At 40.1% G+C, this 16602-nt stretch overlaps 1 protein-coding gene across 4 annotated transcripts in view; it reads right to left on the reverse strand.

Annotated features, from left to right (window-relative positions):
• Window positions 1-16602, reverse strand: part of SCRG1 (stimulator of chondrogenesis 1) — a 37154-nt gene that overhangs the window by 7908 nt on the left and 12644 nt on the right. Inside the window, exon 1 of one of the 4 annotated variants that reach the window (XM_023742925.1) lies at window positions 13517-13545. The exons of 2 other annotated variants lie outside the window; for them this stretch is intronic. The gene's annotated coding sequence lies outside the window, so the exon portion shown is untranslated. Of the gene's footprint in view, window positions 1-1051; window positions 1331-13516; window positions 13546-16602 lie in introns of those variants that run through there. One more of the 4 variants, XM_023742926.1, reaches the window with a different exon arrangement.

Raw genomic sequence — 16602 nt, forward strand, 5'->3', positions numbered from 1 at the left:
AGATGCTACTCACCAAAGTAGAACGTAGAACTTTTTCTATATAAACTATGTTATGCCATCTGAGCCAACACCACGGTCCCCACAGCCAATTCTACATACCGCGTTTTTTAAATCGATTCACCAGTTGACGAACATTTGAATTATTTCCAGTTTTTGGCTAAGATGAATAAAGCTGCTATCAACATTTGTGGACATATGTTTTTACTTCTCTTGGATAGATTCCTGGGTTATATGTGTGTGTATGTATGTATATATATATTTGTTTAAATTTTTAAGAAACTGCCTAACTGTTTTCCAATGTGGCTGTACATTTACATTCGTACCAGCAATGTATGAGGGTTTTAGCTTCTCTACATCCTCACCAACACTTGATATTGTCTGCCTTTTTCATTATAGCCCTTCTAATGGATGTGTAGTGGCACATCATTGTGGATTTAATTTGAATTTTCCTAATGACTAATGATGTTGAGTATGTTTCATGTGCTTATTAGCTTGAGTTTGATCATTTTTTAATTGTTTCCTCTAAGCTTCCATCTACCTTTATGTCCCAAACCAATTCTTACTATAAATGGAAATCAGCTCTGATAAACCAGCTACCTTATTTCTTCTTACAGTGTGTTTCAGTACTAAGCAGTATGCGTCTGGCTGATGATCTGTGACCCCACCCACCCTCCACCCACAAACCCCAAAGCATCAGTAGTTATGGGATCCTGACCAAAAGCCATGGTTAAGCACTCAAAAGACAGTCTCATTCGCTGTCATTTATTTTGCAAAAGAGTACCACTAAAATGTCACCTTTATTTTTAGAAACATTAACTTTAACCTTGGTACGTGTAACATTTGCCTAGAGGTTGTTAAGATGGAGAAAATGAAATGGCTGGCAACAGAACACAGGGAAACTAACATTTATGGACTGGGTAGAAGATAGGTCAGAGAAAGAGATCACAAACCAGAGAAGGAGGCTGAGAAGGAAATACAAGGCAGTACAGTAATGAGAGTAGGGGGAAAGGATGAGTGATTGGGAGGCCGAGCCATGTTTAGACAAACTCACCTTAAAGAATGGTATTAACTGAGGTTCATTCCTCAGAGTGTCTCCACCCTCAGCATCTCAGCTACATAAAAGCAGATGAATTCAAAATCCATATACAGTACCACTACTTCCTGACCTCCCTTACAGTCTTGGGTCTCTCTTATTTACATGATATCCCCACTCAGACAATGATATTTAGCATTGTTAAAATATCAAATTACAGGATAACAAGTAAATTTGAATTTCAGATAAACCATGAATAATTTTTTTAGTAAAAATAAGTCCCAAATATTATATAATTTTCTACCTCTTGAGTTATTTTTGACAATTTATACTTTGCTAAAAAATAACCCATTTTACCTACATTTAAAAATTACAGTAGAGATAGATTTAGTTTTTCTTTTCTATTTTTTATTGTGATTTAGGAGAACGTTTACCGAGCAAATTAGTTTCTCATTAAACTGTTAATACACAAATCGTTTTGTGACATTGGTTGCCAACCCCATGATGTGTCAATACTCTCCCATACTCCACCCCAGTTTCCTTGTTTCCATTTGTCCAGTTTTCCTGTCCCTTCCTGCCTTTTTGCCTTTGTTTTTGGGCTAGTGTGCCCATTAGTCTCGTGTACATGATTGAACTATGAAGCATGTCCCTCACGTGTGTTATTGTTGGCCCTATAGACCTGTCTAAATCCTAGTGGCATAGTGGTTAAGAGCTATGGCTGCTAACCAAAAGGTTGGCAGTTCGAATCCACCAGGTGCTCCTTGGAAACTCTATGGGGCAGTTCTACTTTGTCCTATAGGGTCCCTATGAGTTGGAATCAACTGAATGACAGTGAGTTTGTTGTTGTTTTTTTTTTAGTATAGACCTGTCTGTCTAATCTTTGGCTGAAATGTGAACCTTAGGAGTGACTTCAGTACTGAGTTAAAAGGGTGTCCAGGGCCATACTCTTGGGCTCTTGGGGCTTCTCCGGTCTCTGTCAGACACAGCAAGGCTGGTCTTTTTTTTTTTTTTTTTTTTCTTTTTGTGAATTTGAATTTCGTTCTCCATTTTTCTCCTGCTCTGTCCAGGACCCTCTATTGTGATCCCTGCCAGAGAAGTCAGTGGTAGTAACTGGGTAACACCTAGTTGTTCTGGGCTCAATCTGGTAGAGGCTGTGGTAGTTGTGATGCATTAGTCCTTTGGACTAATCCTTCCTTTGTGTCTTTGGTCTTCTTCATTCTCCTTTGCTCCAGCCAGGATGGGACCAGTATATGTATCTTAAATGTGGTACTCACCACAGTCAGATGTAGAACATTTTCTTTATAGACTATGTTATGCCATTTAAACTAGATGTCCCCCGAGACCATGGTCCCGAGTCCTCAGCCAAGTAGCTTGGTCTCTCGGGGCATTTGGATGTACCTGTGAAGTTTCTGTGACTTTGCCTTGGTCAAGTTGTGCTGACTGCCTCAGTATTGTGTACTGTCTTACCCTTCACCAAAGTTACCACTTATTTACTATCTAGTTAGTGTTTTTACCTCCCCACCCCTCCTCTCCCTTGTAACCATCAAAGATTGTTTCTTTCTGTGTGGAAACATTTTTATGCATTTTTCTAATAGTGGTCTCATACATATAATGTATTTTCTTATAATTAAGAAATATTTCTTCCTCCACTGAGACCTTTCCATATGCTGCCCTCTCAGCCAGAAATGCTCTTTAATTAACTGGCTTCTTCTTAACTTTCAGGTCTAAGTTTAAATGTTATTTCCTCAAAGGTCTTCCCTCAGCATCCAGTATACAGAAGTTTCAACCTAACTCTCTCACAGTACCCTCTATTCTTTTCCCTAATGATATTTATCACAATTTAAATTTGATACTTGTGAGTTTACTCATTTTATGTTTGTCATTCCTACATAAGTAAGGGGCAAAGTGAGTAAATGCCACAATTGTCTCTAACTGCATGGTAAGGATCAGTATGAACCCAATACCCCAAAATGTGGAAATAGATCCAGTCCTCACCTTCCCACTTCTCCATCCGCATCACCAGCTGCCCAGGCAGCACTCTCTCTCCAACTCTAGCCACCTGGAGTTGGGTCAGAGCTCACAAGTTAGATGGGCACCATCCTTCAGACCAGCTGCCCGTGTAGCTCTTCTATGACTCTAGCCACCTGGAGCTGGCTCAGAGCTCACAAGTTAGAAGGACACCTTCTTTCAGAGCCAGATAGGTGGGCAGCAGCTCCTGCTGGCTCTCACTGCCCCTTTGTGTTCAATAATTTGCTGAAATGACCCACAGAATCTCATGGAGAGTATACCATACTTGCGGCTACAGAATGATTACAACCAAAAAGGATGCAAATGAAGACATGCATAGGATAAGGTATGGGAGGGGTCCCAGCACAGAACATCCATGTCCCCAGGGACATGCAACCCTCTTCCACGCATGGAGAAGACTTCACCAACCAGGAAGCTCATCTGAGCCTCAGGGTTCCAGGCTCTTAATTGGCTTCCTCATGTGGCTATGATTGATTGCGTCATGTTTCCTGAGAGTTGGTCAACAGTGGGCCCCCAGATGGTTCCTTTTGGTCTGGTCAGCCCCCACTCATTAGCTTCAGGTGTGGTTCCACTCTCAGGAACCAAGACCAAAAGCTAGATTGCTTTTTTCTAGGTGACTCATCACCTCACATTCCTTTTAGACTGACAGCTCCGCGAAGGCAGTCTATTTTTTTCCTCACCATATACCCAGTGGCTAATACAATGCTTGGCTTACATTTGTTGACATGAATGAAAGATTCTTCAAAGACACTTTTTCATCCTGAGCAAAAGCCTGCAGAGGTTTCATGTTATCTAAAAGACTGTGTGAACTTCTTAACCATGAATTCTAAGACCTTCCTTCCACTTCCCCTCCACACCTATCATTCAATCCTGCCAAGCTGGCCAGAAAGTCAAACCAGTCATCTCTTAAATCGGTACATGTGTTTTTTGCCTTGTTGTTCCCTCTTACCTCTCCCTTTTATGTTAATTTCTGACCAAGCCATCCATTAGGAACAAACTTCAGACTTATCTATTCTAAGAAGACTCCCCTGATCTAGCTCACACCATTCTAACAGCTCTCTTGCTTTGTGTTCCCTTGGCACTTACGTATAACCTGCACTACAAGAACTGAGAGTTGAGTAAACAATGCCTTGTCATTGTCAGCATTTTTCATAAGCCAGTTAACCATATAGAGAATATGGCTAGCTTTAGGTGTGAGGGAGTGAGAAATTCAGAGAAAGCCAATTAGCCATTTAGTGAATTAGTTATTCGATGAACTTACCTAGAGCCAGGAAGAGAGATCTGGAAAGATCATAAAAGGCTTTTTTGGGATATGAAGAAGAGTTTAAAATCATGGAGTATACTGGGAAGCCATTGGAAGATTTTGGCAGGATAGTGATGTGATCTGATTTATGTCTTTAAGAAAAAAAAAACCTGCCTGGCTTCTCTATGAAGATGCGTCATTCTGGGGCAAGAATGAAAGTAGGAAGATAAGAGGTCACTGATGAGAGTTGATGGTAGTTTAGAATAAAATGTGGCAGTGGTGATCATAATAATCGGGTTAGGGATACGTTTTAAAATTGGAGCCAATAAGATCTGAGGAAAGAAGGAAAGAATCAAGGGTAACTAAGGTTTTTGACATTAATGAAGTTGCCATTTATTGAGCAGAGAAAGAATTGGATGGAGTTACTTTTGGTGGAATTCAAGAGTAAGGCTTTGAACAAGTTAAATTTGAGATGCTCATTAGACATACAAGTGAAGATGTTGAGTAGGCGGTTGAGTATGAGTCTGAAGGTCAAGGCTAGACGTTCAAATCTGGGAGTTATCAGGATATTTATTGGTAGTATATATAGCTATGGGACGTGCTGGGTAGTGAGTACAGACTAAGAAGAGGACAGAAAAAGACCGAGGCCTACAGAAGTTCAATATTCAGAGGACTGGAAGAGAAAATGCCAGCAAAAAGACTGCTAACATCATCAAGACCAAGACTTCAACTTCTACTTCTTTTGCATCTCTCAGACAGTCAGCTTCAATGCTAGAATCACAGTATGTGTTCAGAAACATTCACCGAAGGAAAGGATGAACAAATAGACTGCTGGAAAAGTCAGTGGGTATTTTGCCATACCACACACCTCTTCTGACTATGCCCATGCCAGAGCATAAAACGGCGGCTCTGCCTCCATCTCGGCACATACTGAGATGGAAAGTTCCACACTTGGCAAGCACTCACGGGTTTTTCTTCTTCTTTTTTTTTTGTTTTTTTTTTTAACACTTTATAAATTACGGGTTTAAACTGAAGTCTTCTCTTCTTCCTTTACTTAAGTGCGGAATTAAATAGCTTTAACTATTACGTAGCAAGTGGAAAAATATCTGGATCGGTATGTTCTTGTGGTACATTGGTTGGTTTTTTCATTAAAGGACACCAACCTTAATCCTTGGCAATCCATCAAGACCATATTTTCAAATGCCAACAGGAGTGAAATGACTTGGGGCCAATTTGAAGCAAATTGCTCTATTTTTCTTTTTTCTCTTTCAGTTGAAGTACATGCACTTAAAATTCCTCCTGGAACATATCCAAATTACCAAAGAAAACCTGGCCAAACACTGAAGCGCTGAAGAAATAAGTGAGAGATCATTAAATAGTTATCCACTGGTTCTTTGGGTTCAATTTTGTGTAATTAACATTGTTCTTAATGTTGTTTCATACCATTCATATCCCAATAGTGGTGTAATTTTTGAAAGATCAATGCAGAGAATACAGAATTATAAGCAAGACTTTTTCAATTAAGCAATAAATCATTGTCACCATCTTATGGGTAGGAAAATTGCAAATTTTAGTTCTGTAAGAATATTTGGCACCAGCAAGCTTGTGAATGGTTGGAGTTAAATGGAGACTTAAAAAGAAAAATTATCCCACTTAATGGTCAAAACTAACAGGGCGTGGTAGTAAGTTCAGACGTTTATGGTGCAATGCTTATATAGGCAGCTGATGTCAGTTTTGGGTACGGGCATTAACAACAGTGGAATGAAATGGAGTTGATGAATTAGAAAGGGCAGTCCATTTTCCAACTTCTTTCAAAAGGCAGCAAGAGAGAAGCAAGGGCTGCAGAAGCAAATGAAAACCTGACAGCCCAGAACTTGACGTTTGAAATGTCAAAACTACAGTTGAGAGGCATAGCGAGAGTAATGAGCGCCCAGGGGCAATCTCTAAGTTTCACACCTCCTCCACGCCCCCACCCCCAATTTCAAGATGAATGGACATTGATAGAGACCCAACAGCAAGAACACCTTCTCCCCTCTTGTCCTGGCTCTCTCATTCAGCTGCCTTTCAAATTTGTGGCACCTTGGAATGTCATTCAGCGCCTCATCTGGTGCCCCTTGGACTTGGTGCCCGAGGGCAAGTCTCCCCCCTCCCCCTACCCCCCATGCCTCTGCTGTAGTTGGGAGAGATTAAAATTACTGCTCAGTCTGTGATATTTCCCGTTCCTCTTTCCTGGAGTATGAAAATCACTGTTAATTATTTTTAAATGTTCTCTTTTTATTTCTTATTAACTGTCCAAAGAAGAGGTCTGTGCTAGAATGACAGAGTGCTCAAGTGACACTTGTTGAAGTGTATGTAAAGGAACAGAAATGGTATTAGAAAGTGGCTAAGTCTTTCAAACATCCTTACACAGATGTAATCAACTCAAATACCAAGAGATTTTCACAGTGGAAAAACGAAGTTCAAATCTTCCCTGAAGGGAATCTGCCTTCAGGCCTCTCCAGGCAGGCTAGAAGATAATATTAATATTGAGCCTCGCATATTCTAATTGTTTTCCTGGCCACTGTAGGTTGTCACCACTGGAGAAAAGGACTAGACCCTTGTGAGATTTTCATAGCCTGTGTAACTAAGTTAACGAATTTTACAGTATTTTTTCTAAAGGGAAAAGTGTTCCCTTTATCTTAGCAGTACAGATACTGTGTTGTGTTCCGTGGTGGTGACACCAAGGATGAATTCAATGAATTCCCTCTTTGTATCATACATTTATACTGGTTTCTTTTCAGCAATTAGGATTTTTAAAAGCAACAAACATCTGCTTTCTTAGATATTGCAGTTAGCTTCGTACAGAATATAAAATACAGAGATATAGTCAATGCATTTAAATAAATCGTGTATCCGTCATCATCCTCATACAGCTCTGAGGGACGGGGTAATAAGGCCCTGTTTATGAGGGACTAGAGTCAGAATAAATGTGGACATTAATAATGAATAACCATGAGGAAGCTGCCTCTTTTTAAAACTATGGTTAAATGACCTTCCCCGTCAAGGACTATACATTTTCTGTTCTCTTTCAGTCTAATTTTTTTCTTTTATCCTAGGCAGCAGCATCTTTTTCATAGTGCGTGTACCATCTCGTCAGAAAATCTGTCTCTGTCTTTCCCTTCTGACTCAACACATACATACATCTGGGCTGTAATCTATAGCAACAGTTTGGAGTAGAATAAATGACATGAGATGGTCTTTAAAAAGAAAAAATGCATACCTTTTCCTTCTTCTTCTTCCCTTTTAGTCTTCTTGACAGAGGGATCTTCTTAAATGCTCCAAGCCACTGGGTGAGTTTAGGCAAGAGAAGAGGGGAGGTGCTGGAAGGAGGTCCTTCACAAATGAGTCTTTGTCTACCTTGTCTCCTGCCTGGAATTGACGGGCTTGCTGCTCCAGCCAGGCTGGGGGAGGAGGGGAGTGGAAGGAAGACGGGGCAGCAAGAACTGCCTCCTTAAATCCTTCCAAACCAGGCAATAACAAACTAAATAGCTTCTTTGCAGAGAGAAATAACTAGTCTATACAAGAACCTCAAGGAGGCAGACTCTTGGAGCAATAAAATATAAAACCTGAGGGATATAAAAAGAACATAAGAGACTGATTTTTCCTTAAGAGAATTGGGGAGGAGGGGAAGAAGAAGACAAAGAATAAGAGGAGAAAGAGAATGTGGAATGGCTGATATAATTTAGGAAGATAGCTGAACACTTCTTCCATTTTCATGGAGGAGGAGGAGGAGGAGGAAGAGAAGGGGGGAAGAACGGTAGAATGGGTAATAAAATTTTGAAAGATAACTGAGCACCTCTTCTCCTTTCATGATTTCTTTCTGTTTTTTCATCAAGTTTTCCTTACCAGCAAGATCTCTTAATACAACAATTTGGTAGAAGATAAATTCCAACTCACAGTCCATCCCTCCTACCCCTCACCCAAAGAGTCATTGCCAGCCAACAGAAAGCAAAACTAAAATGACTAAAGAAGAAATCTATTCTGTATCTCAGAAATAAAGGCACACATGGAATTTCAGTCTGTTTTGAGCAAACTGTACTGAAATTGTGGCATCTATTAACTATCTCTTAGGGTTTTTTTTTTTTTTAAATCAATTTGGAGTAGTTTTGCAGGAGTTAGAAATGTTAGAGTAGGAATTATCTAGACAGAATGAAGGCAAAGGTATTCTAGGTAATATTAACAAACGTGTGAAGGTAAAGGAGAGGATGACAACTTTGGGAGATTACAGGTGGTTTGGTATCAGTGGAGCTAGGAGATGAGTAGGAGCTAGGGAGATAAAATTGGAGAAATAGAAAGAGACAAGTTCATGAGGTACCTCATATGTCATGTATCTTAGTTATCTAGTGCTGCTATAGCAGAAATACCACAGCTGGAAGGCTTTAACAAGCAGACGTTTATTCTCTCACACTCAAGTAGGCTACAAGTCCAAATTCAATGTGCCAGCTCCAGGGGAAGGCCTCTCTTGTTGGCTCCGGAGGAAGGTCCTTGTCATCAATTTTCCCCTGGTCTAGGCACTTCTCCTCGCAGGAACCGCAGGTCCGAAGGACGCACTCCAGTCCAGGTGCTGCTTTCTTGGTGGTATAAGATCCCCATGTCTGTCTCACTTCTCTCTTTTATATCTCAAAAGAGGTTGGTTTAAGACACAACCTAATCTTGTAGATTGAGTCCTGCCTCATGAACATAACTGCTGCTAATCCCACCTCATTAACATCATAGAGGTAGGATTTACAACACATAGGAAAATCACATCCGATGACAAAATGGTGGACAATCACACAATACTGGGAATCACAGCCTAGCCAAGTTGATACACATTCTTGGGGGATACAATTCAATCCATAACACCATGCTAAAATTTTTGAATTTTATCCTGAAGGCGACTGGAATGATGACGGAAAATATTAGAAAGGATGAGCGCCCTGGCTGCAGAGTGAAAGAAGGATATGGTAGGAAGGAGAGAGACAGGAGACAGGGAGAACAGAGCCTCTGCAATAATCCAGAAGAGAAGTTATTTAGGAAGTAAAACCAAGGGTTTGCTACCAATTAGATGTTTATATTTAGGGTAGAAGTAGTTGAGAGAAGGGGAGAAGATTTTACTAACTTTCAGAGGCTTGGATCCCTGGGGGGAAGATGCTGTTACATGTTAAAGAAAAAGAATACCAATGCAAGAGCAGTTTTGGCTGGAACAGGAGTGGGGAGATAGAAATGAGTTCATTTGTGAAGGCCGAGTTCAAGGAGCATACGTGCAATTGGGAATGTGTTGTAGGCAGTTGGATAAATGAACTCAGAACTCAAGAAAGAAATCTGGGCTAGGGAATTAGTTTGTCATCAACGTATGACAAACATGGCTGTGCATAACACTTAAACCCACTTTAAAGTTTACGAGCTCTTACTGTGTGCTAGGCACTTCATACGTCTGACTCATTTACTTTTCCCTATCACCCTGTGCTCTTCACCATTATGCTATACTGCCTTTCAGAATAGATTATAGAGCGAGAAGAGAATAGATCAGAACCTTAGGGACCTGTGGCAATTAAGGGGCAAGTAGACAACTGGGAAGGAAACTGACAAAGGACAGCCAAAACAGTAGTGCAAAAATTAGGAGAGTGTTGTTACAGAAGCAAAAGTTGAGCATTTCAAGAATGGAAGTGAGAGGAAGGCCCCTGTGACCACAGTTTTAGGGAAGTGGTGCATGCACACCCCGGAATGGAGGTACCTAGAGCAAAATAACAGCCAACACAACCAGAAGCAGTTACTAGCCTTGAGAAAGATTGAATCTCTATTTGGTCTCCATTCCACTGAAGCTAGCACAAGTGGCGTAGAATTCAGGAAAGGAGATGAGAAGTGTGTGTGCAATTGACTGCACATTTCCTTTGCTTATGTAAATAGAAGCCTCCTGGAATCCTTACTGAATAAAGATTGTGCCACAGATAGGTTAATTTGTTAAATGTATGGAAATATGTCATTATGAGGAGAAAAATGGAAACTACTAAGCCTTCACTCCACCTTAAGAGCTACTCATCTTGTTTTTCCTGCGTAGATCTAGACCAGAAATACGGTGCCAACGCAATCAGATTTTCTCTGTAGATGGATCCTCTCTTTTCCTTTCATGTCTACTTTTTTCATTTCCCTTATTGCATTGCTCATGTTGTCTCCTTGTATCTGGATTCATAGCTGTTCAAAATAGTTGATTCATTTTTATATTCAGCAATATTAAAATCCATGCAATATGCCTGGCACTGTGCTTCTCACATGTCTGTTTCCAGTGGTCCGCAGCAGCCCCTGGGTAACTCTCTCATGGCCTCTAGATCATGTCCCTAATCACATAGGAAAGTTTTCCCCTAAGAAGCACATTAGGACCCTGGCTTCCTAGTCCCATATTCTCAAACATGGACTGATTAGTACCTGAATATCCCATCGTTTCTAGGGAGAATCATTGAGCATTGTTAAATTCAAAAATGCCTATTGCTATACCCACCCTGCTCAAGCATGATCTTCTCTGTAAAGCTCCTTTCATTAGTATAATGATGTATAAGAATAAACTGAAATGTCCATATGAAGATTCTGGAAATGGCAAATGTTTCCTTAGCTATATACTATTTACCACAATAAATATATATATATTTTGGCACAAAAAAAAAAAATACTTAATGCTATTCATCCTGATGCTCATTACAGAGTTGTCTATTGGAGAAACGGTTTGATTGCAAACCAAGACCTGCAATTGGAGAAACTGCCCTGGTGGTTTTTAATTTGGGGCTCATGTCTGAAGGCACTGTTTATTTTCTTGTGCATGGAAAAGACTTTTTTTTTTGGTCTTTCCCAATGGGCTGTAACTCAAGCCCCTTGTTGAACCCCAAATTATGTTACTCTAGAGACTGCCTGTCTCTCTGAGGAAGCCCCTGGAGTCTCCCAAAGTGAGCCTTTTAAGTGACACATATATTTTAAGTAAGGCCATCCAAATATACTGTCCAGATTTCTAGAAAATATGTCCAGCTATGTTTTTATGTGATGCCCTAACAAACTGTGTGTGTGTGTGTGTGTGTGTGTGTGTGTGTGTGTGCTAGACACATTATCATATCACTCTTATGTCCATCTGGATTTGTTATAAATAGAAAATCCCCTCCACAAATGTGGTAGAGTCAATTCATGAGTAGAGGATCATTTGTATAGAACTTAAGGAATTATGTTAAAAATACTGGTATTGAATTTGAAAAATGATCTGGTAAGTGTTTCCTAAAAAAAATGCTAACAGTGACAACAAAATACTTTCAACCCGATGACGTTTCAGGAGCTATCTCAGATACAAATAATTTCAGACACTGGACATCTTAAGCTGGTGAGCAAAAATGGTGGCACACGTAGAACTCTTCCTCTGATTTCCACCTGGGAGCTCACGCATGTGCCCTGATTTAGAATCTGCTGCTCCTCTGTTCCATAATTGACCCTTTTCTCTCGGTTCCCTCAGGCTTACAACCTTCTGGAATCACTGAGGGTAGCAATGTGGGGAGAACTCAGTAGCTGGTTGCAACCTTCATATTTCAGATCCTCCCAGGAGACAGGTAGGACCTGTTTATGTGAGTATCCTTGACAAAAGAGATTTCAAAACAAATACACTGATTGAAAACTAATTTGCAATATGTTTGTTGAAATACAAATGAACTACAGACAAAATTACCTTTGAAAATTATCTTTAAAATCTTTCATCCGTTAAAAAGAAACAATTAAGCTACTTTATTAACTTGGTTATTTTTGAACTCAGTGAAAGAGTTTTCCTTTTGAATAAAACTATTTTGAAGTTTCCCTTAAGATTTCCTCTGAACTTGGGACATTTCTGCTCAGAATGGTTTTTACAACTGGATTGAACAGGATAACCTATTACCCAAACTTAGCATTATGCCGCTGAAGTGAGACTTAAGAAACAGACTCCACTGAGAAATCTCAAGTGAGTTTCTTGAGGAGACAGCAGAATTACGAAGCAGCTGTTGTGTGAGACGTTGAGCTGAAGCTATTGCAAGTACAGGAAGAGAAATACTTCTAAGAGGCATTCATACTGGAATGCAATTTCAGTGGTATGATGTACTTGGGAACTGCTAGGATTCTCACACGGAGTAACTGATGATAGTAGGGGGAGTCTTCTCGATCAAAAGCCTTAGTCAGCATAGCAAACACAAGATCTCTTTTACCTGGGCATGCAGAGGAAGGCACTGGCTGGGAGTGCTGGACTTTTTCCACAGCATTTATACAGAGAGGTTGTGAGCACCATGAGTAGCATGCTCTTTAAATGTGATAGAAATAAAGTCAGAAAAATAAGTATGACGAAACAAGTATGTCAAGGAAAACTGTCCAGTTTTAGGAGTCTGTGGAATACTTATAGTGAATAATAATGTTAAAATGAAAATAAAATTTAGCAGAAGAGGCCAAGATGGAAAGAAACTTGAAAGTTACCCCTTTAATTTCCTGGCAGTCTGTAAGAAGCACTGGACTGGGAGTGCATAAAATCACAGCCTGGATCCAAGCAATAATTTTGTGGTTTGTTGGCGATGAACCTACTCACTTATCAAGCTTAGAAAGAGTAAGTGTGCCAATATTGGTTTTTGTAGATCCTGAATTATTGCCCTAAACTTCTCAACGTAGTTTCACAGGTACCAGCATCTGGTTGATTGATAATGCTAATGTTAATAGTAATGATATTAGTAATAATAATGACATTAACTGCCATTGCCAAGTGTGCTAAACACTACAAATTTTAGCTCGTTTAATTCTAACTACATACTAATGAAAACCCGTTGCCATCAAACAGGGCTCCAGGAATTGGCAGAACACCAACTGAGATGCTTCAACAAATGGATGCAACACTGGAAGTGCTCCGTTGTCTATGCCAAGAAATTTGGAAGACAGCTACCTGGTCAATCAGCTGGAAGAGATCCATATATGTGCCCATTCCAAAGAAAGGTGATCCAATGGAATGTGGAAATTATAGAACAATATCATTAATATCACATGCAAGTAAAATTTTGCTGAAGATAATTCAAAAACAGTTGCAGCAGTACATCTACAGAGAACTGCCAGAAATTCAAGCCAGATTCAGAAGAGGACGTGGAATGAGAAAGATCATTGCTGATGTCAGATGGATCTTGGCTGAAAGCAGAGAATACCAGAAAGATGCTTACCTGTGTTTCATTGACTACTCAAAGGCATTTGACTGTGCAGATCATAACAAGTTATGAATAACATTGGGAAGACCGGGAATTCCAGGACACTTATTGTGCTCAGGTGGAACCTATACATAGACCAAGAGGCAGTTATTCAAACAGAACAAGTGGATACTGTGGGGTTTAAAATCAGAAAAGTTGTGCATCAGGGTTGTATCTTTTACCATATTTATTCAATCTGTATGCTGAGCAAATAATCCGAGAAGCTGAACTATATGAAGAGAACGCAGCATCAGGATTGGCGGAAGACTCGTTAACAGTCTGGGATATGCAGATAATACAACCTTGCTTGGTGAAAGTGAAGAGGGCTTGAAGCACTTACTGATGAAGATCAAAGACTACAGCCTTCAGTATGGATTACATCTCAAAGTAAAGAAAACAAAAATCCTCACAACTGGACCAATAAGCAACATCATGATAAACGGAGAAAAAATTGAAGTTGTCAAGGATTTCACTTTCCTTGGATCCACAATCAGTGCCCATGGAAGCAGCAGTCAAGAAATCAAACGACATATCGCACCAGGCAAATCTGCTGCAAAAAACCTTGTTAAAGTGTTCAAAAGCAAAGATGTCACTTTGAGGCCTGAAGTGCACCTGACCCAAGCCGTGGTGTTTTCAATCACATCATATGCATGGGAAAGCTGGACAATGAATAAGGAAGACCAAAGAAGAATTGATGCCTTTGAATTATGGTGTTGGTCAAGAATATTGAATATACCATGGAATGCCAGAAGAACAAACAAGTCTGCTTGGAAGAAATACAGCCAGAGTGCTCCTTGGAACTGAGAATGGCAAGACTTCGTCTCACAGACTTTGGACATGTTATCAGGAGGGACATCATGGAGAAGGACATCATGCTTGGTAAAGTAGAGGGTCAGCGAAAAAGAGGAAGACCCTTGACGAGATAGATTGACACAGTGGCTGCAGCAATGGGGTCAAACATGGCAATGATTGTGAGGATGGAGCAGGACCAGGCAGCATTTCTTTCTGTTGTACGTAAGTTCGCTGTGAGTTGGAACCGACTCGATGGCACCTAACAACAACAACATACTTATGAGGTAATTTTTCAGAGGCGACAACAGAGGCTCAAAAAGATTAAGCAACTTAGTCAAGATCACCCAGCTGGTAAGTAATAGAACTGAAACTGGAAGGCAAGACATACTCCAAAACTATGCTCTCAGCCTGTTGCCTCAATAAATAGTAAACGAAATAGAGTGAGACATTAGAGGATCTGGAATCACAATACTATTCAAAAACGTTAGGCCCATAATTTGAGCATGAATGAACTATATGTACTGTCTGTGAATCATAGATCCACCACTCTTAATGGGCCTCCTCAGTCTATTTTCTGATGACACTTGTCTTGAAACAATTCTTACCTGGACACTTATAAACTAAAATCAGCTGAATTGAGTTTCTTACAAAGTCAGGTATGGAAAATTGCCAAAATGTCAATCAGTCCCTTGGATAGAGTTTCCAAGTTATTATAATTCTAGAAGTAAAATTATAGTGCCAGGCACTCAGGAAATAAGTGTTGGATGAATGAATGACTGAGATTCTTGGGTAGCGGATAGGTTCTTGGGGACTTTCACTTTTCAGTTCTTTCCCATTGTGTGCCTGCAGTGTACCATGACTGGTGGTGTCGTGTCACTGAGGATGAAGTCCAGCAGCTAGCCACCACTGTTTCTTCAAGACTTTCTGCGAAGGGTGGATTTCTTACCAGACGAGGATGCTAAATCCTACTGTAAAGCCTGTTTCCTCACTTGTAAAATAAGAGGTTTGGTTGATGACCTTTATGGTCCCTTTCATTTCCCACTTTCTAAGGAACATATGATTCTCAATATTTGTTTTTAAATAAACTTTTTATTTTAGAACAGTTTTAGATTTACAGAAAAATTGCAAACATAGTACAGAGACTTCCTATATACCCCACACCTTGTTTCTCCTCTAACTAACACCTTACATTAGTATAGAGGAGCCCTGGTGGTGCAGTGGTTAAGAGCTATGACTGCTAACCAAAAGGCTGGCACTTTGAATCCACCAGCCACTCCTTGGAAACCCCATGGAGCAGTTCTGCTCTGCCCTATAGGGTCGCTATGAGTTGGAATCGACTGGACAGCCACGGATTTATTAGTATAGTACATTTGTTACAATTAATGCACCAATATCGATGCATTATTTTTAACTAAGGATTCTCTGGATGATACGAACGATTAACGTGCTCAGATACTAACTGAAAAGTTGGAGATTTGAGTCGACCCAGGGGATCCTTGGAAGAAAGGCTTAGCAGTCTACTTCTGAAAAATCTGTCATTGTAAACCCAATGGAGCACAATTCTACTCAGACACACATACGTTGGACTTGACTTAATGCAACTGGTATTACTACTAAAGTCCATACTTTATTCAGATTTCCTTAGTTTTTACCTAATGCCCTGTTCCAGAATCCCATCCATGATACCATATTGCATTTAGTTGTCATGCTTCTTTGAGCTCCTGTTAACTGTGAGTTTCTCAGACTTTCCTTGTTTTTGAGGATCTTGAAAGTTCTGAGGAGTACTGGTCAGATATTTTGTAGATTACTCCTCAGTTGGGATTAGTCTGATGTTTGTGTTATAGTGTCTTAGTCATCTAGTGCTGCTGTAACAGAAATACCACAAGTGGTTGGCTTTAACAAAGAGAAATTTATTTTCTCACAGTCAAGTAGGCTACAAGTCCAAATTCAGGGCATCAGCTCCAGGAGAAGGCTTTCTCTCTTTTCGGCTCTGGAGGAAGGTCCTTGTGATGCATCAGTCTTCCCTTAATCTGGGAGCATCTCAGCGCAGGAACCTCAGGTCCAAAGGACATGCTGTGCTCCAGGCAGTGCTTTCTTGGTGGTGTGAGGTTCCCATGTATCTCTGCTCACTTCTCTCTTTTATATCTCAAAAGAGATTGGCTTAAGACACTATCTAATCTTGTAACCTCATCAGTATAACTGCCGCTAATCCATCTTACTACATCATAGTGATAGAGTTTACAACACATAAGGAAATCACATCAGACTAC

The sequence above is a fragment of the Trichechus manatus genome, unplaced genomic scaffold, assembly GCF_000243295.1.
Source record: "Trichechus manatus latirostris isolate Lorelei unplaced genomic scaffold, TriManLat1.0 scaffold00225, whole genome shotgun sequence".
Classification (NCBI taxonomy): domain Eukaryota; kingdom Metazoa; phylum Chordata; class Mammalia; order Sirenia; family Trichechidae; genus Trichechus; species Trichechus manatus.